The following is a 25,880-nucleotide window of genomic DNA, read 5'->3' on the forward strand; positions in this document are numbered from 1 at the left end:
GGATGAAGTCTCACGACTGTCACATGCTGATGACGCAGATACTTCCAGTTGCAATCCGTGGGATCATGGACGCGCACGTCCGTGAAACCCTATTTGGCATATGCAACTTTTTCGACGTCATCTCTCGGAAGTCTGTTGGCGTGAGGCAACTCAGAAGGCTATAGGAAGAGATCGTGGTGATACTATGCGAGCTTGAGATGTACTTCCCGCCCGCATTCTTTGACGTTATGGTGCATCTGCTGGTCCATATCGTGGACGATATCATCCAACTCGGGCCGACATTCCTGCACAGCATGATGCCGTTCGAAAGGATGAATGGTGTCATCAAAGGATACGTTCGCAACATGTCACGTCCAGAGGGAAGCATAGCCAGGGGCTTTCTGACCGAAGAGTGCATCTCCTACTGCACGAATTATCTAGGCATCGAGAACCCCGTTGGTCTGCCCGTCAACAGGCACCTCGGCAGGCTCGCTGGATGGGGTCACCGTGAAGGTCGTCGCGAAATGCATGTCGACTTCGAGGGTCGACTCGCCGACTTTGAAAGAGCAAACCTAGTCGCGCTACGACACATAGACGTGGTCGATCCTTGGTTGGTAGAGCACAAAACCTTTATTAAGAAGACGTACAATGACCGAGGCCAACAGAGGACGGACGGAGATATACTCAAAGAGCACAACTCATGTTTCACGCGTTGGTTCAAGCAGAAGCTTCTGTCGTACCCTTTACATGAGGATTCTTCCGCGGAAGAACAACTCATATTCGCCTTGTCACAGGGCGCCGAGCACAACCTGATGACCTATGAGGCGTACGATATCAACGGCTACACATTCTACACCGAGGCCAAGGACATGAAGAGCGATGGTTATCAGAACTCCGGGGTAATGATGGAATCCTACACCGGTAACGACAAGGACAGATACTACAGAAGGATCGAGGAGATCTGGGAGCTGAGCTACGCTGGAGAGAAGGTCCCGATGTTCCGTGTCAGATGGGCCAAGAGCGTCCTAAAAGAACACCGGTATTTCACCACCATGGTTATACCCGAAGCCAAATCCAAGACCGCGGGCGCAAACGTCACCGCGAAAAATGAGCCATGGGTACTGGCTTCCCAAGTGGACCAAAGCTTCTTCATTACTGACCCGTCAACGCCCAGTCGTGTTGTCATGAGGAGAGGCAAAAGGAAGATCATCAGAATGGATGGAGTAGCCAATGAGCAAGACTTCGACAAGTACGGCGACCCGAGGATCGAACATGACCACGATGATGAAGTAGCAGCATACACCACAAGAAGAAGCAGGACCACCCTACCTAAAGGACGTCCGTTCCACAGAAGAACTCCATTTGCGAAAAAGAAGGGCAAGAAGATTGTGAACAGATAGCTAGCTAAGATCGATTGTATTTAAATCGTAGCCTTCATTTCTCCATTGTATTTCATGGGCACTTTTCGAACTATCCGGTCCCCCTCGATGCCGAGCACCTCCCGGTCCACCGGCCGCCGCCGCCGACCCCCCGCACCCTCGATTCCCCTACTAAACTGCCGCCGCCGACCCCCCGCACCCCTCCCCTACTCAACCGCCGCCGCCGACCCCCCGCACCCCTCCCCTACTCAACCGCCGCCGCCGACCCCCCGCACCCCGTGCACCCTCCCCCGCTCCACCGGCATTACTGTTTGATGATATTTTTTAAAAAATTATTACTGTCTTATAAAAAAATATTACTGTTATGATTTAAACAAGTTTGAACATATTTAAACACAAATAAGTATCAAACAACATTTTAAATGCATAAAAAAATTTGTGGAGCCTGGGAATCGAACCCAGGACCTCCTGGTGTGAGAACTGGCTGCTAACCAGTCGAGCTAGTAGAGGGAACTTAGTGTGGATCAGGTCAGGTGGAAGATAACCTTTTGGCTCGAGCAGAAATCAAAAAAAATACTAATGGCGCACCACGGAGAGGTGCACCATTAGTATGGATGTACTTATGGCGCACCGAGGGGTGGTGCGCGATTAGTATTGTGCCGCCCCCATCCATATTTCCTTCCCGGCCCAAATTAACCTATCCCCTCTCTCTCCCTCGCCCTCGCCCTCGATCCCCTTCCCCTCTCCTCTCCCGACGCCGCTGCCCCGCCGCCTCGACGCCTCGACGCCGCTGCCCCGCCGCCTCGACGCCGCCCCGACGCCACTGCCCCGCTGCCTCGACGCCTCGACGCCGCCCCGACGCCGCCTCGACGCCGCTGCCCTGCCGCCTCGACGCCGCCCCGACGCCGCTGCCCCGCCGCCTCATCAGCCCAAGTAAGTTCTCCTCCTTCTTCTTTATTTAGATCCATTAGGGTTCCTCCCTCTCACGCTTACATTGTCCATGCCGCATTCCAAGGCCTGCTGCAACTTATATCTTCAGACCAGAGACACAAATCTCAAACTTTTATAGTTCCTTCTTCACAAAACTGCACATTCATCTCCAGCTTGTTGTCTTGTCTTGATGATTGATTCCAACACTTAACTTTCAGTTTTGCAGGCAACAGGGAAGAGATCCATTTGGGGGGGAGGTAGGTACACCAAAGAGTTTCAGGTTTCAGACTCAGACTTGTATTGGCAACGGAAATTTAGAGTTTCAGGTTTGCAACTCACGCCCACACGTGTAGTTAGCTTTTCGGTATCGCTGGTCTGGCTGGCTGTTGCTCTATATGGTCAAGATATATTATCTATCTTGTAATTATTGCTAAATTTGCGTTTTCTCAAGATGCAAGTTCAGTACCTCGCTCTGCTTTAGTTGATGAACTCCACAAATGCAATCCGAGCTGATTGCAGGTCTTTCTCTTCTTCTGCATAATCATGGAAACGGTCCATCCTTGTTACGTACTATACATGGGAGGGCAGGGAATATACATATGTGTGTGTTATGTATGCATGTATGTATGTGTAGTTAACTTGAGCGTTTCTGGTCTGGCTGGCTTTTTCACCACCTCCAAGAAATATTCTATTTTCCATTGTTTCTACATTACTATTATTATCTTCTCGAGATATTCAAGTCCAGTACCTCGTCCTTAGAGGCAAAGGATGGTCTGCTCTTGTCTTCTATATTTACTTACGGGGACAAAAAGGCTCGCTCCGGTTTGGATTCGTAGAATGGGACGACAATTCTTTGCTGCCAAATAAGCTCCTCCTCGATAGATTTGATTACTAGCATGCTCCTGCTGCTAAATCAACAATTAACAATGAATGATCTTTACCGCCAATCATTGGATTTGGTTAGCACCAATCTGCTCCTAGCACGCCTCCTCTGTTTTGGTGATTACTTGCTGCCCTAAATTATAGTCTACTTACACATCACCTAGTTTTGCTTCTGTTTGTTTGTACGTATATGAAGCAGCAGCAGCATCTTTTGGTTCAATTAGAATGCACATCTAGCATTCTTTTGGTTCAGTTAAAACAATCTTTCATTGCTTCCTGTATATCGAGCTTCCACAAACATGGGTCCATAATTATTGTGTCGATGTTGTGTGCATTATTCTATTTTGACCTTCATTTAGAAGCATGGAAGATTTAGAAGGCATATGTATGTAGACTGGATATTTTGTGTGTAGTAATGTTTTGGTGCTTATTGCTTTGGATACTTTTTGTGTATGCTTTGCTGATACTTGTCTTAGGAAAGCTGACACTTCTTTATCTAATTAAGTTCTTCGTGTCTTCCTTTTAATCTTAGAATGGCACAGTCATATGTATCCAGTTTCAAACTGCTTGTAAATTATTCCAGTTTGAAACTGAGATCTGCATGTACACCATCGAGTAGAGCTATTTCAGACACAATAAAGTTGCAGAATTCAGATACTTCATAGACATGTGTGTGTTGCTTTTGTTTCTGCTAAACTGTCTATGGTAGATAAACTGAGCGTTGTGGCCATGCTTGATGCAGGAGCTCAAGAACCTGCGGCCGCAGCTCTACTCCGCCTCCGAGTACTGCGAGAAGTCCTACCCCAGCACCCACCAGAAGTAGATGTGAGTAGCCACCTCAGCTGTTCCTCCTCTCCTCCATTAGAACAGTTGATCAGTGTAAAGTAGTCTGAGTTAGAGAAATGTTGATCAGTGTTATGAGTGTTGGCCAAAAAGCTCTGTCAGTACCATAGAGGTGAATGTGCTACTTCTGTCAGTTGATCAATGTCTGTCAGTTGTCTGGTACTTGAATGATTTTGTGCTACTTCTGTTGACAGAGAATGGCATGTTAATACCATATAGGTACCCAAATAATGTTGCTATGATGTATTGGGGGAGAAATGGTCCAGTATTGCATGTAGTGGTTTGTCCAAAATGTTGTGATGGAGGCCTTTTTTGCCTTGTCCACCTGAGAGGCCCTTGAGTTTGCTGGAATGTCGATTAACTTCTGTTCCGGCAAATTCGGGTACTCCATATGTCCTATTTTCAGCAAAGGTCATGCCGAAATTTTCCGTGAATTTTAGCATGACTTTGCTAAAAATAGGACATATGGGGTACTTGTGACTAATGCACGGGCCGGGGTATCTTAGTAGTTAATTAAGTAGGATCAAGTGCCCCGGCGTACTTGTGACTAACGCATGGCTTTTAGGGTGCCTCGGTGTCGATAAAAACCAAAATGATGAAAGCTTAGGCTTTTAGGGTGCCTCGGCATCGAAAAACCCTCGATGATAAAAGCTTAGCTTTTAGGATGCCTCGGTGTCGACAAACCCTAAATGATGAGACCATGATCTTGTTCCTTGACAATAACCAACTTTTTGACCAAAGTTTGTTCCTATTTAGAGAGAAACATGGCCAACAATGATGAGGCCGGGGGTTCGGGCGTCAAGGCATTCTGGGAGCTGTCCCAGGAGATGGAGGAACAACCTCACTTGTATGAGGACGCCGCCTTCCCCACTGATCCTGAGACCACTGATGGTACCGCCGAGGATGACCCCACTGATGCCACCACTGATGGTGCCGCCGAGGATGCCACCACTGATGATGGCAGCGCACGCACAGATGGCAGCCAACCGAAGAGGCAACGGAAGGACCAGCGCCCGACCGTGCTCCGCACCCTCAAGGAGGAAGTTACTGAAGTGGACTCCGACGGGAATCCAACGACGCCCGAATGAATAGTCAAGGGGTACTCGCTTCAGCTCGGGTGCATTCCCCGGAGCACCATCTCGATCAACACCGAGAACCTCAGGCATCCTGACCGAGGGAATTTGCGCAACCTCCTCTTCACGAAGCTGCATGAACGATACAAGTTCCCTGCTGAATTTGAAAACACAAGCCTCAAAGGGAATAGAGTGAACAATGCTGCCCTCACGAAGATGAGCAAGGGCCTATCTACTTGGAAAAGCAATGTGAAGAGAATGATCGAGAAAGGTGAGAGTTATGAGAAGATCAAGGAGAAAAATCCTTCGATCACCGAAGATGACTACAACGACTTCAAGATCAATTGCTCGAGCACCGCAAACTCCGAATCAAGTAAGTGGGGGAAAGAAATGCGGGAGCTGAACTTAGGGGAACACACACTCGGTCCCGGCGGTTACAGAGTGGCGGAGCCTATATGGGACAAGGAGGAGGCGGACCGTGCCGAGCAAGGCCTACCGCCCCTCTTCGATAAATACGGTGACAAGCAGACCAGGAACTTTGTCAGGGCCTGGTACAAGAAGGACCCGAAAACAAAGGAGCTTACCACGGATCTGAAGACCCGGGCGCTTGACCTTGTTCTGGTAAGGAATACACCCCCACGTAATTAGCTCCATATGGTTGCATTCTAATTAATGAAGCCAAATTTCTAAATGGTTCACATTCCTTCCACAGGCGACTGAAAGCAGTAGTGCGGGGTCGACTAAGAGCAACCCTTGGGACACCACTCTAAATAGGGCGTTGAATGTAATGAAGAACAAGGATAAGCTCAGTAAGCCGACGTCAGCTGGTCGTGTGGCCGGCAAAGGCTTGTCGACAAAATGGTCGTCATACTATAACACTGGTGGGCGAAAGGAGAAAAAGACCAGCTCGGAAAGCGAGGCGCGCAGGTTCAAGAACTCAGGGCATAGGTGGCACGGATTCCGGAGATTGTCCAAGAGCAAGTGCAACAACAACTCGGAGCGACGATCACCGCCATTGTGCCTACCTTGATCCAGGGGATTAGTGCGTGGATTGCGGGCGGCCAACAGGGGCCGCCCCCGATTCCTAGCTTCACGGCCAGCAACTCGCAGAACGCGATGGCGGGGCCATTGGTGTCTCCGACGGAGGCGGCATTGGTGTCTCTGACGCCGACACGGGAGCTTAATGCACCCGGGTGTATGCTGGCCGGCACCTCTGCAGCAAGCGGCCCCTCCGTCAACTGCACGCCCACCGTTGGCGGTGCCTCGACATTAGCCGAGCTCGACGCCATCATCACGGTAACTAATTAAGCCTCTCTCGGCCGAGGACTTCATCTCCTTGCCTTTGACTGGGCATCCCTAACGCCCTACATGTTTTCGCAGGGCACCGCCGACATTCCGTGCACTCTCCTGCACTTCGTGAACAACAAGTTGGTCGATGTCGCCAAGGGCAAAATCGTTCAACCGGGCAACCCCTTGTTCCACGGTACCCAGATGCCACCCAACTTTTTTAGGGTTCAACTGGTTCGGGTGCTGCCAGGCTGTGACGAGTTGTTACCTCCGATTCGACCCGTCGGGGCCGACGATGATGACGTGATGACCCTCTGCGCCTGCCTGAGCTGGCCCCTGCTTTGGCCGAAGAGCCAGATTCGTTTGGGGGCGGGGGACACCACCCCAAAGACAACACCGCCAGTCGTGCCGGCGCCAAGTCGGCCCCATGGCAAGACCGCCGCAACGGTGCCGGACATCCCTATGCCACTAGATCCAAACATGCATATGGCACAGGATCAGAATGACGACGACGACGACGATACATTTGCCAACGTCGATCAGTACTTTGCCGATCATGGGTACGGTGGGACTTCATGGGGCCTCCTTCTCAAGAACCCAACCCAACAAAAGACGTGAGCGATCTAGCTGGTACCGCGGAGAAGCCAAGTTGCAACAGGCGTCGTCTGTCGTTCAGCTCTCAGGAGACGCCTCCACCTGCCGACTTCACCGAGCCTCAGATAGGCGAGGTGCGAAATATTATCAGCCCCAGCACACTCAAGAAGGCGGTCTGTGAGCAGAACTCGGTCCCATTACAGGAGAAGAAGAAGGCACGCAAAAGAAAGACTAACAAGGGTGCGGGCCAGCCGGCACCGAGTACGACCCCTGCTCAGGACGGGGCACCTTCACCTGAGGATATCTCGAGGAGGGTGCATGTGGCGGGTAGGCCGATGCTACCGAGATATATGCTCGATGCTGCAACCGGTGCTATGCGGAGTCTGCATGACAGTGTTCTTTCTTTGGAGAAGCAGCGTCTCGGAGAGAAGGATGTGGCATACCGGTTTTTGCGGCCAAGGTGCCAGAGGGCAAGGGGTTTGTGGATAACTCCATTGGGGGTACGATCGTCCTACGGTTTGATGACATCCACGCTATGTTGAACCTTCATCCGCTGCACTACACCTTCGTTCGGCTATTTTCGCTAAGTATGGAGATGCGGATCATTCGCAACAAGACCCGGGACATCGTGATAGTCGACCCCTTCTACATGCGTGCCAAGATCTTGGGCAGCGCTGGGGACCGGCAAGTCGCAAGTTCTTACCTAGAAGGCGTCATTCTGGCAAACCAAGATAAGGATAACTTCCTCGTGCCTTACTTTCCCGAGTAAGTCATCCCCTCAATCGCCCGTAACATATGAATTCTTAGATTTCGATCGTTTTTCTTTTAACATTCCGTGTTTTCTGCAGTGACACACATTGCACGCTCATCCTCCTAAGCCCCAAATATTCCATGGCCACGTATTTCGACCCGGACCGTCAGTCGAACGTAGACTACACAAATGTCAAGAAGGTTCTTGATGATGTTCTCCCCGGCTACGTCAAATTTGGAGGCACCTTCACCAGGCCTATTCGTAAGTATGGCAAGCACGTGTTCTCCCACAATACGATGTTCTGCTGCGTCAAGCAGCCGCCTGGCGGTCAGAAGGGTGCCTACTACGCCATCCATCACATGCGGGCGATCGTACAGGACCATCATCAACTTCTGCTACCGAGTAGACTCAAAGATTGGGCCGCGAGCGTGTCGGCAATCCAGGACGCGGACATCAAACAAGAATTCTTTTGCATCTAGTCGGAGTTTGCGGAAATCATCCATCAAGATGTCCTTCGTACCTCGGGGCAGTTCTACCTCAGAAATCAATCGTCCAACAGTGACATCGACACAATCCTACAAATGCAGGCTGACAACGCCCGTTGTTTCATGACTCCCACGATAGACGGCGGCTTCATCCACGCTCCGGTCCCTTGAGTCGAGTCGAAAGCAGTGATTGTGTGTCTAGTTCTGAAACATCGATTGGCTCATGTTGTAATTAAACTTTAATGAACTTGTAGTATGTCTCTTTGGTTTCGAGAGTCGTTCAACTTAGATGTAATCGATGCTATTAATGTCTTTCTTTTCTCTTCCGATCGTTCTGTTGCATACTTATATATTGCTTATGTATTGTCTGTGAATTGGTACTAACGTTTCGTTTGGCTACTGCATAGCGATGCCGTGGTATGTCGTGTACAAGGGTAAGGTTCCCGGAGTCTACGACGACTGGGAGGAGTGTCGGAGACAGGTTCACCGATTCAGCGGTAACAGTTACAAAGGGTACGCCACTAGGGCCGAGGCCGAATCTAGATACGCCCGCTATCTAGCGGGAGAGGGGAGGGAGCGTTGGAGGAACCGGATGAAGACGAGTTTCATCGTGATGACCGCAGCTCTCTTCTATGTGATGATAGTTTAGATGATCGATATCGACTTGTAATGTGAAGACAAACTTGTAATATAATGTTCTATCTTTGTTCGGTCTTTTCAATTCGGAGACTAATATGATGAATTGTATTCGGAGACAAAAATGATGAATTGTATTCAGAGACTAATCTTCTATTGTATTCGATGAATCTGTTGTTGATGTGTGCTGTCTATATTTTGTCCAATTATACATTTTGTAACCTGTGCAAAAAACAAAAAATAAAAAATAAAAAAACCTTAATATTCATACTAGTGGCGCATCACGTCATAGTGCGCCATTAGTATGCCAAAGGATACTAATGGCGCATCATTAAACAGTGCGCCATTAGTATGCCGAAGTTACTAATGGCGCATCCTGTTGTTGTGCGCCATTAGTATGCCAAAGCACCTGGGTATACATGCCCCCCTGGGAGGCATACTAATGGCGCACTGTTGTATATACTAATGGCGCATCTGAGGTGCGCCATTAGTAAAATATACTAATGGCGTGGCACTAATGGCGCACCACTAATGCGCCATTAATGGCCAAATTAGGTGCGCCATTAGTAGGCCTTTTCCTAGTAGTGCTAGGAGGACGCTTGATATTCACCCTCTTTATAAAGGGACAAGGCTTTTACTTTTTTCCATCCCGTCCTCAATCGAATCCTTCCCCCGCCTTGAGTTCTAACACCCAAAGCCCAGGTCAGGTGCTTCGGACCATCAATCATGTCCGGATCTAGCCTTCAAGGCTGGTGGATGCCCTACTCCGTTACGGAAGAGGATATCGAGAAGTTGACGGAGGCCAGATACCTAACCGCCGAGGAATTCGCATCGGCTGCCTGCCTGAGGGTAGGTCGTCCCTACTCCCGAACCCAATGAGAACGTTGTGTTCATCTCCCACTTCCTCCGAGGTCTAGGCCTCACTCTGGATCCCTTCACTAGGGGTTTGATGTTCTATTACGGGCTAGATTTCCATGATATAGCCCCAGACTCCTTTCTCCACATCTCGGCATTTATTGTCGTATGTGAGGCCTTCCTCCGCATTACCCCTCACTTTGGCCTATGGCTCAAGATCTTTGACGCGAAGCCGAAGATGGTCGAGGGGCAGCATGTAGCGTGCGGAGGCGCATTAATAAGCAAGATCGCTGGAGCTCCATGGATAAAGGGTTCCTTTCCAGAGGTGTCCGGGTTATGGCAACGGGAGTGGTTTTACATCACAGCTCCCAGAAGTGCCAAGTGGGTGGCTGCCCCTGCTTTCCGCTTGGGCCCTCCACCACAACTGATGTCATGGATTAGTAGAGGGCTGAGCTGGGGTCCATCCAAGGACGTGCACATATTGCAGAGCCGCATTCAAGATCTCTTCGAAGGACATTTCAGTCTGGTTACGGTGGTGCAAGTCATGCTGGTTCATCGAGTCTATCCTTGCAAACGCCGGCCCCTTCGCATGTGGGAGTTCAACCCAGAAGGACCGCGCACTATTCAGAATTTCCTCGGCCTGACGCACGAGGAGATGTATAAATCATTCTTTGGAACCCAAATAGAGTGTCCGGATACTACCGAGGACGTGGGCCTGAGCAGTAACCGCACCGCCGACCAAGTAAGTAATCCTCTAGCCGAACACACCGTCTTTCATTGATCATGACGTCATTCTGAGAAATCGCTATTTGACCAGGACTGGCTAACAAAGGCAAAGATGATTCGGTGTTCGGCCCCCCTTCCTGAGGGTTTGGACAATCCGGTACTGGAAAAGATGCTCAAGCTAGCGCCCTGCCCGACGCCCTCAAGGGAAGATAAAGTGGGGAGTCATGAGGGCGAAAGTGGGCCCCCACCGCTACCAATTCCAACCAAGGGAATAACTGCCTCCGTGAAGGAGGATAACCAAGGGGAAGAATCTGACATTCCCTCGCTCTGGGGAAGGAAGAGGACTGCCTCTGAAGAGCCGGAAACCAAGGCTTCCAAACGGGAGAAGAAGTCTCCACCAGAGGGTCCTGCCTCAGAGGGTGCTCTTGCCGCACAGAGTCCGCGTGGGGATCAGCCCTCTAACGAGCCGTAAGTGATAAAAAATGCTTAATAGTAAAGATATTATACCTACTTCCGAGGAAAATAACCGAAGCGTTTATCTTGCAGTACGGATCTTAGCCCTTCTCAACAGAGCTCGTCTTCAGATGATGGAGAGCGAAACGCCTCCCCCGGACTCCCCCACTCAAGAAGCGGGCGACCTTGAGGTGTCGTCACGGAGGGCCTCCCCGGGTCCGGTGAGGCCAGAAAATAATCCTATGGTCACCCGAAGTCCCCAGTATCCATCCCTTGAAGAGGGCAAACAAAAGAGTCCGGCGTCGTCTGGTATGCGGTCGGACGCACGGAGGGATCTGCTGAAGCGAGCGACCATCTCGGAAGAACACCGTATGTTGATGGGCACGGTGATGGAAAGAATTTTGTCCGCCAAAAGCGGGTTGCATGACGCCTTTATGAGTCTACTAACGGGCTTTGAGGTACGTAAAATGATATACATTTGTGATAGTACCGCACATTTTTAGGTGTGCCCTGTGTAGGTAATAGCCCCTAAGACTCTGGTTGTCGCCGAGAATGGCGGCAAACAGAGGATCGTAGTCCCAGGTAATAACCATACCGCTTTTATGTGCAGGTGGTGGAAGCTCCGGTGGCTAGCCAGACTAATGAGTTTGCTGAACTAAAGCGGCAACTGGATGCGGCAGATGCCGACATCGAGCTTGTTAACAAGCGGCTTGACGAGGCACAGGGTAAGTGATGTTTTCTCGTGAATGTCTCATAGGAAGACAAGCGTGATGCCAGTATCTTTAATATGTTGTGACTACAGATGGAGCTGCCACCGTGGAGACCCTTCGGGCGGAACTTGCCCGAGCCAAAGAACAAGCAAGGAGTAGTAATGTGGCTGCTTTGAAGGCGGCCGAATAGTTCAGAACCGAGAAGGCCGCGCATTGCGAGAGCAAAGAGAAAATGGCCAAGATGGCTATAAAGTTAAAAGACACTGCCGGCCGTTTCCAGTTCCTTGAAGAAGAAAACCGAGCGAAGGCGACGGACCTTGAAAAGGCCATGATGGCGACCAAAGACACCCGCTCTGCTATGTGAGCGAAGGAGGAGCTGCGTGAAGCTGGGGATATTGTGGCTGGGAAGCCCTTTATGCTGCGAATGAAGTTCGGCGATCCACGGTATGCCCCTCTGGATCGGCTGTGGAGTTCGGAAGACGCATATCTGGACTTGGCGGCAAGCGTGGTCGATGCGGCCGAATACTTCCCAGATCAAACAGATCGTGAAGTGGACAAGTAGCTCTGGTCGCAGTTTAACATTCCAGAGTGTCCGCTTCCATAGACTGATCAGCTAGCCGAATGGGCCGAACTGAATAGGTTGTCCGGACTCGCCATGAGGTCTGTCGTGGATCAGCTGTGGGCGGAAAGGCCAAAGCCGAATAGCTATTTTAGCCTGGTGCAGTAGTTCCTTGGTGCGGTGCCGCGCATCAATGCGATGTAGAGGTCGGCGTGCATAGAAGGCTCGCGGATGGCCCTTACCCGTGTCAAAGCATACTGGGCGAAGATGGATGCTACCACTATTACGGCGCAGGGTTCGGCCATAGGCCGAGTGGCTACCGAGCACTATTTTGAAGAAGTTCTTGAGGGTGCTCGTTTGATAGAGGCTCAGTGCTCGAAGAATATTATGTTTGAGTGACATGTATTCCCATTGTAAAAACAATGTTTTAGTAAATTTATCAAGGATGTATTTATACTTTTGCCTGAAAGTAATATGATGCCTCGTGTGCGGCCGTTTACGTATGTATATCCTGAAAGATTGCAGTCGTCGGCTTCAGCCCCCATGCATATAATGCGGGGGTGTTCGCAAAAGATGCGTGTTCACACTTAATCCAACATCTTGGTCCTATAAGGAGGTGATAGCGCAGCGAACTAGGCAACCGGACTATAATGCTTTAACACTTTCACTTAGCCAAAGGAGTTTGACAGTGGGGCTACTATATAGCCCCTGGTGGCTCCGCACTCACCGGAATTCAGGGTGCGTACATGCCTGGCCAGGAAATGTCCCTTCATTAAGGCGGAGGAATTCTAAGATTCTGATAGGTCATCGAGTGGTTGACCAGTCTCACGCTATATCATGACAGTCAGTTTTCGGCTTTCTCTACTGAGGTGCTCGTCCGGATTAACCAGGGCACAATCGCAGTAGCTCTCCTGGTGCCGCCTTAGCCGTTAGGGCGGAACGTAAGGCAGCAAAACACAGGAGCCGGGCAAACCAAACATTTTACCAAAGACATGATTCAGAGCTGATGAACCAAGGCAGAGATGATTTTGTCATAGGTTCTAAACCAAGGCAGAGATGATGAACATTTTAGAAGGGCATTTTGGGTTCAGTGAAAATGATTTTATTTGGACCCTAGTTGAATTTCATTTGCTGCCAGGGTTTATCAGCCCCCATTTCAGGTTTCTGAGAAAAAGTAAACATGATGCATGGAGGTTGTGCAAGGATAGGCAAGACTAAGCTAGGGCTGTGACAGCTCGTTTGATAGAGGCCCAGTGCTCGAAGAATATTATGTTTGAGTGACATGTATTCCCATTGTAAAAACAATGTTTTTATTAAATTTATCAAGGCTGTATTTATACTTTTGCCCGAAAGTAATATGATGCCTCCTATGCAGCCATTTACGTATATATATGTATATCCTGAAAGATTGCAGTCATCGGCTTCAGCCCCCGTGCATATAATGCGGGGGTGTTCGCAGAAGACGCGTGTTCACACTTAATCCAACGTCTTGGTCCTATTAAGGAGGTGATAGTGCAGCGAACTAGGCAACCAGACTATAATGCTTTAACACTTTCACTTAGCCATAGGAGTTTGACGGTGGGGCTACTATATAGCCCCCGGTGGCTCCGCACTCTCCCAAATTCGGGGTGCGTACATGCCTGGCTGGGAAATGGCCCTTCGTTAAGGCGGAGGAATTCTAACAATCCGATAGGTCATCGAGTGGTTGACTAGTCTCACGCTATATCATGACAGTCAGTTTTCGGCTTTCTCTACTGAGGTGCTCGTCCGGATGAACCGGGGCACAATCGCAGTAGTTCTCCTGGTGCCACCTTAGCCGATAGAGCGGAACATAAGGCAGCAAAACACAGGAGCCAGGCAAACCCAACATTTCACCAAAGACATGATTCGGAGCTGAGGCATATAAGGCCAAACTCGCGACGCCGAACACTCCCTAAGGTATTCGGTCTTTATGGTGTAAACCGGGCCTAAACAGTGCCCTTTGTAGGAAGCCCCTGGTGTCCAAGTATGTGCATTGTTCTGGCGTGGCCACATGCCAAGACCTCAGCATCCTTCTCAATTGTACTGAGAATCCGAGGGATGTGTATCAACAAGAGACGGTAAAAAAGGTTGACGCAGGGTCTTAATCTAAAGAGAATCATTTGAACGGGTCCCTGCTGCATGTTTGCGCATGTGTCTCCGTTGTGCCGTATCCTGGACGGCTGTAGCACGATGGTCATCTGTAAAAGAGAGGAACTTAGGTGAAAAGTTGTCATGCAAAAAGGTAGGTTTAAAGAATCATGTACAATTCAAGATGAGTAAAAATTGCCACTTGTCTGCGCGCGTTGAGCCCCTTGTATTTGTAATAGGGGTGTGGCCATCAAACCAGTATGAATTACATATAGCTGCATCGGACTTGTCTAACCGTGTCCGTAGTCTTGACGACCTATCGAATGCTTTAGTTGGTGAGGCCGTTTTAGTGTGCGGCTGCCAAGGCAGCCGCAATTTCTTCAGCGCGTAGGGATCGCTCAATATTTCCATTTACTGTAATGATGCCACGTGGACCGGGCATCTTAAGCGTGAGGGAAGCGTAATGCGGTATTGCATTAAAGCGAGCGAAAGCTTCGCGTCCAAGTAGTGCTTGATAGCCACTTTGGAACGGAGCAATGTGGAAGGTTAATTTTCACTACGGAAGTTATCGGGGAAGCCGAATATAACCTCTAGTAGCAGGGAGCCCGTGCAATGAGCCCCTCGGCCTGGCGTTACTCCTTTAAAGGTCGTATTGCTGTGGCAAATTTTTGTTGGGTCTATCCCCATTTTGCGGATTGTGTCCTGATATATCAGGTTTAGACTGCTGCCACCGTCCATCAGGACTCGTGTGAAGTGGTATCCGTCAATTATTGGATCTAATACCAAGGCAGCCCATCCTGCGCGCCGGATACTTGCCTAGTAATCCTGATGGTCGAAGGTGATCGGTTGAGACGGCCAGTGGCAGAACTCCGCGGTGATAGGCCCTTGGGCATATTTATCTGGGAGTGCCGCTTTGTTTCTATCCTTTATCAATTGTAACACGTTTACTGTTTTGAATTCTGGTGGAAATTTCTTCTGTTCCCCAGTGCTTTGCTTGCTAGGCTCATCCTCGTCTTCGCTTGGTGTATTCTGCCCCTTATGTTTGGCTTTGAGCTTGCCGGACTGCTTGAAGACCCAACATTCTCTGTGGGTATGATTTGCAGGTTTATCGGGGGTGCTATGGATCTGACATATTTAGTCCAGAATTTTGTTTAGGCTGGACAGTTCATCTCTGGCGTCCTTAGAGGGCGACTTTTGCTGACCTGGCCGAGAGCTTCTGAATCCGGCGTTTACCGCCGTGCTCTTCGGGCTGTCTTCTCTATTCCGGCGCTTATTATTTTTGCTGCGTTGTGATTTCTCGTTTCCATCTCTAACTTCGGATGTACTTGGGTAACTGGTGCTGCATCGGGCTAGCCAGTTGTCCTCGCCCGCGCAAAAGCGGGTAATGAAGCTTGTTCATGCTGCCATTGTTCTCGGCTTTGCTTGGCCAAGGTGTCTGGCAAGCCATTCATCTCAGACGCTGTGTTTAAGAGCTGCCAAGCCTTCGGCGTCCGGACAGTCGACTATTTGGTTATTTTTAGTAAGAAACCTGTTCCAAACTTTCGGGCTGACTCTCCGGGCTGTTGAGTTATATGACTTAAATCGTCTGCATCCGGAGGCCGGACATAAGTCCCTTGGAAATTTGCCCGAGAAGTGTCTTCGAGCTCTTCCCAGCTTCCAACGGAGCTTTCGGGGAGGCTTTTAAGCCAGTGCCGAGCTGGCCCTTTGAGTTTGAGGGGTAAATACTTAATGGCGTGGAGATCATCTCCTCGAGCCATATGGATATGGAGGATATAGTCCTCAATCCAGACCCCAAGGTCTGTTGTTCCGTCGTATGCCTCTATGTTTACGGGTTTGAATCCCTCTGGGAATTCATGGTCCAGCACCTCGTCGGTGAAACATAGGGGGTGTGCGGCAGCCCTGTATCTGGGTGTACCACGTTGTTCGGATGTTTGTTGTGTTGCATCGTATGCTGGAGCGCGCTTGCGTGGTCCATAGATGGATCTGGTTGCGCCGTCCTTTTGATGCGAGCCCTTGCGTGGATCACGTATTGGCTTATGTGCGGCGTTGTTTGCTGCTTTATGTTGGCTATGAGGTCGTCTATTCGGCCAGCTGGCCGTTTTAATTTTTGGTTGCGGGGGATCAAAGGCCTCCGCATCGAATTCAGGTAGCAACTTCCGCTTCGGGTAGCTCTTCACTAGTAGAAAAAGGGGCTTTTGTCCAGGTTGGTAAGGCCCCTTTAGTCCCGGTTTTCGAACCGGGACTAAAGGGTCGGTACTAATGCCTCTCCCCTTTAGTCCCGGTTCTTACACGAACCGGGACTAAAGGGCGCGGCCACATGGAGCTCCACCTTTAGTCCCGGTTGGTAACACCAACCGGGACTAGAGGAAATTTTATGATTTTTTTGAAATTTTTTTTGAAATTTTTTGACTTTTTTTTATTTCCAAATTTTTGAATTATTTTAACCTCTAGTGTGTAATCATCACCCCTCATCACTGCTCAATTTATCCTCTAATCACCCCTCATCATTCCAAATCATCTAACTTCCCGAACGGTCACCCATCCTCCCACTCCCCCAGCCTGAGCATGCTTAACTTCCGGGTTCTATTCTCTCTCGTTTCCAAGTCTGCACTTGTTGTTTTACTGACAATAGTAAGATGTCAATCCTATTAACCTTCATGAATTTTGCTTGAGCATGAAGTGACACATTTCACTGTTTGAGTTTGAAACTATTGTTTTAAAAAACAATAATTATTTAGTAACACTAATATTTCTTGAATAATTAGTTTGACCACAGTTTGACCATAGTTTGACCAGATTTGACCAAAATTCAAAATAACTGAAATAATTATTTAGTAACAATAATATTCTAGAATAATTAGTTTGACCACTAAAATTCGGATGTAACTTTTTGAGTAGATGATTTTTCATATAAATTTTTTTTAATCCAAGTTCGTATGGAAAAGTTATGCCCATTTTACAAATTCCAGAGAGATTTTGGAAATAAAGTCGAAATTCATATTTGTAAATTTTCCCAACAAGTAGACCACATATCACATGGGAAACTTATTTTATTTTATTTTATTGACATTTCCATCATTTTCTTTTGTTTTTTCTAAAACTGAAAAGGCGGTCCACGCGGGGGGGGGGGGGAGTTTGAAAATGGGACCTTTAGTACCGGTTCGTGCCATGAACCGGTACTAATGCCTCAAAACCCATTAGTACCGGTTGGTGGCACCAACCGGTACAAAAGGTCTAACCTTTAGTACCGGTTGGTGCCACCAACCGGAACTAATGGGCATCGCACCCTTTAGTCCCGGTTCGTGGCACGAACCGGGACTAAAGGGCCCAGGTGAACCGGGACTAATGCCTTAGCCGCACGAACTGGGATAAATGCTCACGTTAGTCCCGGTTCTTGACTGAACCGGGACTAATGTGAAAACTGCCCCATGACCAAAGCCCTATTTTCTACTAGTGCTTGGTGGGGCGATTACCGCCGTATTTTGCTGCTGTGTCTTGCGCAGCCTTGAGTCTTTGCTTCTGCTTTTTTAGACTCCTCGCGGTGGCAACAAGGCTTTGACGGGCATTCTGTTGCTCCGGGTGTCTGTTCGGTGTGATGTCGTCCGGACTATTATCTTTGACAGAGTCGGGTTGTTCGGTTTGATTCTCTGTGTGGCCGTGGTCCGGCGATGGTTCACCCTGCTCTAACGCTGGGTCTATATGATCGTTGTTTCTGCCGAGGCAGGATTTGGAGCGGCGCTTACGCCGCCGCATTGACTGCTTCTAGAGGGGACAACCCTTTGTTGTGTCCTTCCGTTCCTCGTCGTCGTTTTCTTTTGGTGTGTCCACCATGTATACGTCATGTGATGAAGTGGGCGTCCAGTGCCCTGTGGGTAGTGGTTCCTGTTCGTCTCCTATATCGTCGTCCATACCGTCGATGTCTTCGGAGTCGAAGTCGAGCATGTCGGTTAAATCATCGACAGTGGCTACTAAGTGGGTGGTGAGTGGGCGGCGAATTTCTTCGTCATCCGCATCCCAATCCTGCTGGACATAGTTCGGCCAGGACTCTCGTGACAATGAGAGAGACTTTAATGAATTCAGTATGTCGCCGAAGGGCGAGTGCTGAAAGTTATCCGCAGAGGTGAACTCCATGATTGGCGCCCAGTCGGATTTGATAGGCACGGGCGCAGGTGGTTCGGAGTCCGTGGCTGGGGAAGGATCCGGCAGTTTGGCAACACGGCTCTCGTGAAGGGTAAGGTCGATATTCGGCTCGATCACCGCTGAGGATACGGCCTCCGTGACGGGGTCTATCCACCCGTCCATGGATGGCGCAACTGGCTCGGAATTGAGGCTCGGAGCAGCTGCCGGTGCGATCTACTGAATACGGTCCAAACCTGACCTGATGGCCAGGGGCGTAGCTTTCGATCTGCTCCAGACGGCCAAGCGAGTTGGCTCGCTGTGCGAAGTCGCCGATCACAAAGATCTGTCCGGGGAGAAAAGTCTCACCTTGGATTTTATCGCTATCGATGATAGAAGGAGCCATCAAGCCTAACGGCGACGACACAGAGGAACTCTCAATGAAAGCACCAATGTCGGTGTCAAAACCGGCGGATCTCGGGTAGGGGGTCCCGAACTGTGCGTCTAAGGTGGATGGTAACAGGAGGCAGGGGACACGATGTTTTACCCAGGTTCGGGCCCTCTTGATGGAGGTAAAACCCTACGTCCTGCTTGATTTATTCTCGATGATATGAGTATTACAAGAGTTGATCTACCACGAGATCGGAAAGGCTAAACCCTAGAAGCTAGCCTATGGTATGATTGTATGTTGTCCTATGGACTAAAACCCACTGGTTTATATAGACACCGGAGAGGGTTAGGGTTATACAAGGTCGGTTACAAAGGAGGAAATATCCATATCCATATTGCCTAGCTTGCCTTCCACGCCAAGTAGAGTCCCATCTGGACACGAGACGAAGTCTTCAATTTAGTATCTTCATAGTCCAATAGTCCGGCCGAAGGATAGAGTCCGGCTGTCCGGAGACCCCCTAATCCAGGACTCCCTCAGTGATGTATTTTACATCATCTATTGCAGATGATATTAGGGTCCCACTTCAGATTAATGTTGTCTGTCTTGTCATGCTTCAGCCTCGTCGCCGTACACCTTAGCGGAGCTGCTCCAATGACGGAACCGTCCATCACAGCGGAGCAGTACCTTCGGCACCGTTTCCAGAGGCCTTGGATCTTGTTCCCCGCCTCCGACAGTCACACCAGCATCATCACCATCCTCCACGTCCAACCCAATGATGCCGAGGTCCACAAGGCTATGCCAAAGAGGTTGTACACTCATCGCATCACTTTGTTTCTCCATTCCTCTGTTCTTCCAATTCATGTGAGCCAAACACCCAGGTTGACTGAAATCCTATGTTTCCAAATGCTCTGTTTGGCACGTGCATTCCTATCATATTCCTGTGTTTTTCCTATCCCTACGTTTATAGAATCCTCCAATTCTAAGGAGCCCTTACAGATTTACTTCATTTTCAGATAGGCTTCAAAGAAAACTCTGTGTGTTATGTCTTGCTCCTGCCGTGCCGTCATCCACCCCACCCGAGGTGCACCATCGACAGAAGTGTTCACTGCAACAGAGATTCCCCCTGCAGACTTCCTTTTGCCTCCTCAGATCATCTTCCCCACTGCCGGCAGCCATGCCAACTACATTACCATCATCGACTGAGCAGATGAACCTGAGGACTACACAGTTCCAGAAGAGAGATCGCAGTCTTTCGTGTTTGTTTACGTTATACATCGGTTATTATTACCTGCTACTTTATCGTTCAATCTTGAGTTTTGAATTGGCCATGGGTCTCATATCGAGCCAGCAACGAATAGTATCTGTCTACTATCTGGTTCATCTGGGGTCTTCTATGTGGTTCATGTTGGGTGGGCAACAACAATAGATGATCCATTGTCTATCTTTTTAAACTGAAGCTATAATCTACCTGCTATCATTAGTTTTGGATCCATCCACTCGTTTGCTACCATCAGTCTTGATTTTTGCATGCACCCCTTAGGCCTTACAAAATCTAACTATTTTTTTATTATGCATGTCAGATATTGTACACAATCGTACTGAACATGTAGAGAAAAAGAGAAGACCGTTGTGTGCGAATACAATGTCATGCAGGCGCCGCTCCATGGTGGGCGAAGTGCCCCCCCCCTCCTGCATTTCCAGATTGTATTCCAGAGGAAGATAACTGTTCAGATGGAGATTCAGAAGGAGCCGACCACGCCTGTTTACCACCCGAGGTGTTTTCTCTAACCTGGCATGCTGATGTTGGTCATATCATGCATATGGCGCCTTGCATTGCTTACATTATACATCTTATATGTCATCAGCTTAGTTTAGATTTGCTTTGTGTGAATGCCACCTGTTTGGTTTCTATATCATACTCTCACTATTCCTAAATATTTGTCTTTTTAGAGATTTCAACAAGTGACTACATACGGAACAAAATGATTGAATCTACACTCTAAAATATGTCTATATACATCCGTATGTGGTAGTCCATTTGAAATCTCTAAAAAGACAAACATTTAGGAACGGAGGGAGTATATGGGAATTATGCAATGCCATCTTCTTTAGTCAGGCATCATATACGTGAATCATGCAATGCCATCCTGTTTAGCCAGTCATCATATATGTGAATTGTATCGTGCCATATTTTTTTCCATAATGTATTCCATTTGTCAACAATGTTTATACATTCATCTACTCTTCCTGTGCATCGGCCATTTGAGTCGGTCATGGGAAAATATGGAGTGAAAACAAGGTCTTCTGAGCAGTCAGTGCTACCTGTCGATGCAGATTTCTTGCAGGTTACAAATAGCTCCTCAGAGGAGGATTCAGAGAGAGATGACCAGTCGTATCCCCCCCCGAGGTGCATGCTCTAACTTGGCTGGGTTATATTGCTCATATCATGCATATGGTGTCTTGCATTGCCATGCCATCTTCTTAGATTAGACATGCTTTATGTAAATGCCTCCTGTTTGCTTTCTATATCAGATATGTGAATTATGCAATGCCATGTTTTTCATCCAGTTATCATATATGTAAATTATGCACCGCCATGGAGCCAGGCTTCATATATGTGAATTATCACATGCAATCTTTTTTCATTACGTATTCCATTTGTCGACAATCTGTGTATATTGAACAACTCTTCATGTGTATCAGCCATTTGAGCCGGTTATGGAAAAATCTGGAGTGAAAACAAGGTCTTAAGAGTAGGCAATGGTACCTGCTGAAGCATATATCTCGATGGTTTACAGGGAGATCCTTAGAGGAGAATTCAGAGACAGATGACCAGTCCTATCTCACACCTGAGGTGTATGCTCTAAGTTGCAATGTTTATATTTCTCATATGATGCATATGGTGTCTTGCATTGCTTAGTTTAGACATCATATGCACAATATTGAATTCTATCTGCTTAGTTTAGAGATCATACATGCGAGTGCCAGCTGCTTAGTATATGAATCAATTATGTCAATTATATCATGCCATCCTGTATACTTAGACAACATGTATGTGAAATATTTCATCCCAACCTATTTTAGAAAGACATCATATAGTTTTGTCAAGTCGTCCTGTTTAGGTACTCATCATATGTTGAATTATGCCATTATATCCTGTTAAGTTATCCATCATATATCTGAAACTGTGTCATGCTATCCTGTTTAGTTAGGCATCATATATGTGAAATTGTGTCATGCTGTCATGTTTGGTTAGACAACATATATGTGAATTACCACATCTGTCTATCATACAATGTCTATATGTTCAATTTCTTTTCTTGTTTATCAGCCATTTGAATTGGAGGGGGTGATGGCAGTATCTAAGGGAGCAAAAACCCGTTCTTCACAAAAGATAGTGCTACATCGATGCAGATAGAACCATGGTTCTACTGGCCCACAAACTAGCCCCACCACACATAATCAAGACTCTTCCAGATTGCACACTTACACTGTTGGGCAGAGAACCAGCTACAACCCATCTAACCGCAACCCCAGCGGATAGTAACCCACTTATAGTTGACAAAGCACCATGTCCACCACAGAGTACCCCCACACGAGCAGTTTGTAAAGCTACTGCAGTGCCCAAAGCACGAAGACCACCACAGCTAACCCAAACTCCACGTTTAAAGCAGAAGAGCAACTTTTCTCAGGTCAGATTTCGTAGCTATGGTCCATACTCCTTTGCTGTTGCATCATTGTATTTACTCATACCAACTACTTTCGAATTTGAAGGATCCAACTGAAACTCCAATGGCGCAACATGTATGTTTTAAACCTATTTCTTTAACTGGATTGCTGTTATAACTTCTTGCTCTATGTTGATTTTAGTTTAAGTTGTATAAACAGTTATGTTCTCATGTGATGCACATTACAAGTGGTGCCAATGTCATGTAGTTTCTCACACTTATATTCTGTCTATGCTGTTGTGTATTAAAAATATATGGGTTGAACTGTGTCTCTATCTTGATTAGGGAACATAAACTAGGATGATATGAACAATACAGTGACCATAGTACATAGATATATGTTTGTTTCATGTTATTATCCTATCCACCTTACTACTGAACTGGTTTACCAAATGAGTTTCGTATACTACAATCTAAACCTGTGATGTGTCTGCTTGTTTCTCTTGTAGTATGCAAACATAATATTGGAGAAGAGCACCCCACTATGCAATGGTAGAGAAAGAAATGCAGATAAGGTTCAAGATAGTGAGACAACCCTGTTGGTCTCTAAGAAAGGTGATAAAAATGATCTTCTAGACAGTGAGAAAACCCCATAGTCCTGCGTTGATGTAGTGTTCGAGTTACTGGCCAGTACCGCTGGCGCAAGCTCTTCGAACTCGCTGCCTGAATCACTTCGGCTTCTTCAGTGTCAGCTACAAGCTGAAATGCATCAGTCAGCTATGTTGCGGCAAGAAGCCGAAGGAGTGAGGAAGTCCCTGCAGAATTCAGATGCGTACTTTCTTATGCAACAGCAAGCGCTAGAGGATTTAAGCGCCAAACAAGAGAAAGTTAATAAGCTTGCTAAGCATCTTTCCAGCATTATGGGTACCCAGGATATTGTTTCTTGAACTCTTCTGAAGTGGTTTCAGTTCTGGACTTGTTTTGCTGCGGCGTTTATATGCTGCTTTGTTCCCTATATTTGCACTGGTGGCGAACTTTGATGCCTAGTGGATGTAATATGCGTAATAGCCGTGATAGCCTAGCATAAGTTGCTTGCTTATTTATTTCCTTGTTGTCTTGTTTATTTGTTTGCTTGTAGTCAGTGCAGTTATTTTTCCGCAGTTTGCTAGTGGCTACAATGACCTATTTTTTAAAACTAGGCCACAATAACCATGGGCTAATATTTACTGTAGTGACACTGGGCCTCCTACGGGCCGTAGAAACAGTGGGCCTTCTACGGGCCGTAGAAACAGTAGGCCTTCTATGGGTCGTAGAAATAATGGGCCTTCTACGGGCCGTAGAAACAATGGGCCTTCTACGGGCCGTATCATCAATGGGCCTTATATGGGCAGTAATCGATTGGCCAAACATGGGCCTATAATAGGCCACATTATGGCTGTAAACGGGCTAGAGTTGGAATCATCCGTTCATGGGCCGACCATAACGGGCCATCGTTAATAGGCCATATTTGATGACGCTGTATAAAGTGATATACTATTCATTACGGGCCAGTTTCACCACGGGCCGTTAATGGGTGTAAAGTGATACACTGTTCATTACGGGCCAGTTTCACCACGGGGCGTTAATAGGACAAGAGTTACATAGGGACTCATATGGGCCGAAAGATGTCATGGACCATACATGGGCCAGAAGTGAAAACGGGCTGGAATCATATTGAATGGCCCAGATGACTCTACTGGGCCTAATTCGGATAGGGCGTAACGGGCCTTGGGTTAGTGCGCTGTAAATGGGCTATATGCGAACAGGCCGTTAACAGGCTTTCCATGGGCCGGCCCGCCACCTTTTGACCAAGTCAAACAGGCCGGCCTTTTCACAGGAATGGGCCTCTGTTGGGTCATGCCACGTGTTGACGTATCATAGGCGCCTTATGTCCAATGAGTGGATGACATCTGTCCCAATGATGAGCCGACACGTGTTTCCTGCAGCCAATGATGATTTTATATGTGGAAAATCCCCATTGGTCGGGGATGTTAATGGGTTATCGGATCCGAAACCCGACCCGATAGGTTAACGGTGTTCCGTTACGGTGGATGCTACGTGTCGGTCACCCTTGATGAAAGCACTTCTGTGATGCGCGGCTTATCGTCATGGAAGTGCACACTTCCGTGATGATAATTTTGGTAATGTCATGGAACACTTCTATGACAACACAGGTATGACTATCTTGATTCTGTCATAAAATTGTCATGGATGTACATGCATGACAAAAAACGCAACCTACTGTGACCAACACGTATCATCACAGAAGTGTATTTTTTTGTAGTGATAGTACGTGTCGAAGAGGTGGGAGGGGACTAGCATATATATTATACGTACGCGTCCGTGAACAAGTACACCTCACTCTGTGTTGGGACTTTTTGGTTTCCGAGGCATGTGCCACATCAAAATTGTGAAATTGGCTATTCAAACATCACACAACACCTCTTTGGCCCACATGCATGCACACGATGGTTATCCTAGCTAGGAAACTCACGTGTGACGCTTCCATCTATGGGCCCACGAGGCCATTGTCGATGCATGCATGCATCACTTTGACCTACATCGGGAGAGGTTAATTAATTTCACCATCGATGAGGATTCTTTAGGGTTGTACATATTACTGCAGGAGCATATAGTATGTGGTGAAGAGGGGGGAAGGCGACCATCATATGTAGTACGCTTCATGAACCTCGCTCTGTGTGGGTGCATCGTTTACAATTTTTGAGGCATGTGTAACATCAAAGTTGTGCATTTTGGATATTCAACATATATATGTTTGGCCCACATGCAAAGTGGTGGTGCTTGTCCTCTCACACCCACTTAAGCGATTATCAGCGATATCGATGCTTTCCATCTGTGGGCCCGCTTGGTCCATCACTACTTTTTGCCTGACAACAAGAGAGGTTAATTTGACTTAGGAGGGGATTATTATTTTTTCTTGTAATATGATATATATATATAGGTCATGCTCTGGGATGACATGCATAATACAGTTTGAGCACACACACATGCATGTGTACGCATGAATCCCTCCCACTGAGTCGAAGTGGATAGTACAACGACACGTCATGAACCGATCTCGCTCTGTGTGGGGAGAGAGTGTAAGATTTTTGATGCACGCGCCACATCAATGTTGTGAAATGGTATTCAAACATGCATGCAAGCATCACCTCCATACGTATGCATGTAGTGGTTTCCTTCGAATGGTACACTCCCTAGCGTGGTTATCGGCGACAAGCCTATATATTCGTGGGCCCATGTGGACATCCATTGTCACATTGACCAACAACAAGATAGATCACGATGGAGGATTCTTCATTTGGTTCGTGTTATCATAGTATAGGTCATTGTGAGATTCAGACCTTAAGTTTGAGCGCATATACTATGCACGCATGCATGCATGAATCCTCGTCGT

This window comes from Triticum urartu, chromosome 2A (genome assembly GCF_056163025.1).
Source record: "Triticum urartu cultivar PI428250 chromosome 2A, HENAU_Tu73, whole genome shotgun sequence".
Taxonomy (NCBI): domain Eukaryota; kingdom Viridiplantae; phylum Streptophyta; class Magnoliopsida; order Poales; family Poaceae; genus Triticum; species Triticum urartu.